General features: G+C 36.0%; 1 pseudogene; it reads left to right on the top strand.

Moving 5' to 3' along the window:
- The first annotated feature begins 455 nt into the window (after nt 1-455).
- Nucleotides 456-1,280, top strand: LOC101604787 (annotated as a pseudogene).
- The last annotated feature ends 1,781 nt before the right edge of the window (nt 1,281-3,061 follow it).

Raw genomic sequence — 3,061 nt, 5'->3', positions numbered from 1 at the left:
TAAAGTCATGCTACCATCTAAATACATGGGGGAAAATAATTTGACAGAATTTAACATCTTTTCAAGATTAAGATACAAAAAAAAATAATCAAAAAGATTCTCTGTTATATTCTAGATAAGAATTAAAATAATTCTAAGAAATCTGACTATATTCCATAAAAGTCAAGAGGATTCTTAAGGGGCAGGAGAGATTGCTTAGTGGTTAAGGCACTTACCTGTGAAGCCTTAAGGACTCAGATCTGATTCCCTAGTACCCACGTATGCCAGATGCACAAGGTGGCACAGCATCTTAAGTTTGTCTGCTGTGGTTGAGGCTCTGGCAAGCTTGCCCTTTCTCTCTATTTGCCCACTCTATCTCAAATAAATAAATAATTTTTTAATTTTTATTAACATTTTCCATGATTATAAAAAAAAATCCCATGGTCAGTTCCTGCGCTGCTGAGTGGATTGGCACCATGAGCTCCATTGGCACTGGGTATGACCTGTCTGCTTCTACATTCTCCCCTGATGGAAGAGTTTTTCAAGTGGACCATGCAATGAAGGCTGTGGAAAACAGTAGTAAAGCTATTGGGATCAGATGTAAAGATGGTGTTGTCTTTGGTGTAGAAAAATTAGTCCTTTCTAAACTTTATGAAGAAGGCTCCAACAAACGACGTTTTAATGTTGATCGGCATGTTGGAATGGCGGTAGCAGGTTTGTTGGCAGATGCTCGTTCGTTAGCAGACATAGCAAGAGAAGAAGCTTCCAACTTCAGATCTAACTTTTGCTATAACACTAAAACATCTTGCAGAGTGGCCATGTATGTACATGCTTTGGCTGCAGTTTCATATTAGGGTCTTACAGTGTGAATGATGGTGCACAGCTCTATATGATTGACCCATCAGGTGTTTCACACGGTTACTGGAGATGCGCTTTTGGCAAAGCCTGGCAAGCTGCAAAGACAGAAATAGAAAAAATCCAGATGAAAGAAATGACCTGTCATGATGTAGTCAAAGAAGTTGCAAAAATAATTTACATAGTACACGATGAAGTTAAGGATAAAGCTTTTGAACTAGAGCTCAGCTGGGTTGGTGAACTAACTAAAGGAAGACATGAAATTGTTCCAAAAGATGTAAGGGAAGAAGCCGAGAAATATGCTAAGGAATCATTGAAAGAAGAAGATGAATCAGATGATGATAATATGTAACTTTTTGTTCAGCACCTATTCTGTTAAATATTTCTGTGACAGTCCTATGAAACTATTTAGCATAATGGATTATACACAGTGACCAATTTTCATTAAATTTTTGTCTTGTAAACAAAAAAAAAAATATCCCATGGTAATACCCTCCCTCCCCCAAATATTTTTAAAAATGAGAAGTATGAAGAGACACAGGTTATCATGAAAGGTCCCAGAGGAATTTGCCTTATGGACTTTAATCACATCAATGTAGAAGTCAGTCTCTTTGTAAAGACAGATAGGTCTCAAGTAGACAATGCTAGGGAAACTAGAAGGAACTGGCAATTTTGGTCCTAGGAACCTCAGTACAGATCAGAGTGTGACACTTGACTTCCCTTACACGATGAGGTTCCAGCATGTTCACTTCTCCATTAGTGTCTTACTTAAGAGAATGGGTCTCATTAAAAAACTGAAACTTCGTGGATGAATACTAAATCCACATGGTTCAGATGAAGATATGCATTACTTGTTCAGTATTTCAATCCCAGAAAGTTGAATTAATTCTCAGAGGAAATGAATGAACTTGTTTTAAATTCAGCTTCTTTGATTCAGCAACCCACAATAGTTAAAAACTAGAACATAAGAAAACTTTAGGAGGCTGGAAAGATAATAATAATAATAAAGATAATAATAACAAAATTCTTGCTATGCAAGCATGAGGATCTGAATTTAGATCCCCAGAACACATGTTAAACACACACACACACACACACACACGCACACACACACACAATGCATATGGTGGCACAAGCCTCTAATCACAACATTAGGAATGTAGAGGCAGGTGGACCCTGATGATTCCTGACCAGTCTGACCGACCCAGTTGGAGATCTTACAGCCAATTAGATTCTGTCTCAAAAAGAGGTGGAAGGTGTACCTGAGAAATGTAACTGAAGCTTATCATAACTTGTGGGCACACACACAAACATATATATATATATATATATATATATATATATATATATATATATATATATATATATATATATACACATGTATTTTTTTTCTTAAAGAAAACTCTGTAGGGGCTGGAAAGATGGCTCAATGACTAAAGACACTAGCTTGAAAAGGCTGCTAACCTGAGTTCAATTCCCAAGACACCTATGTAAGCCAGATGCAAAATTGTCTCAAAAATCTGGTGTTATTTTTTTTTTTTTGCACTGGCCTGAGGCCTTGACGCACCCATACACACACATACATACAAGCATAATACATACATAATACATACATACATATATACAATAAATTCATGCACACATGCAAATAACTTAATAAGTAATTTTTAACAAAAGCAACTTGGATACTGTTTCTGAAAAATGAACAATGCAGCAAAGTGATGAGTAAAATCTAAGTTATCAGGTCCTGGATTATAAAACTAATTTGTGGTACAATAGGTTTTATTTCTTAAAAAAATACCTCTCCATAGATAAGTTACACAGATTGAATAGATATCTCAGGTGATAAAGTACTTGAGGCATGAGCCTGATTACCGAAATTGAAATCGTCTGCACCCATATAAAAATCTGGGCGCAGTAATGAGTTCCTTTATTCCCAGTGGTTGGGAGACATACTGGATATTCCCTAGGTCTTGGGTCTTACCAACTAGTTTTTTTTTTTTTTTTTTTTTCCCCCTAACCAAATCAATGAGTTGCAGGTTAATGAAAGACCTTGTCTTCAAATAAGGTAGACAGAGTTTGAGGAAAACATCCAGTGTTCACACACACACATACCACTCACAAGATCACTTACAAAATGAAAGTTATTTTGCAAAATAATGTTCATACACATCAATTCCAAGCATAACTTCATTCACATTGGTGAAAAGCTTTAAATGTTTTTAAA

This window comes from Jaculus jaculus, chromosome 7 (assembly GCF_020740685.1).
Source record: "Jaculus jaculus isolate mJacJac1 chromosome 7, mJacJac1.mat.Y.cur, whole genome shotgun sequence".
Lineage (NCBI taxonomy): Eukaryota > Metazoa > Chordata > Mammalia > Rodentia > Dipodidae > Jaculus > Jaculus jaculus.
This window is presented reverse-complemented; position numbering and strand designations above follow the sequence as displayed.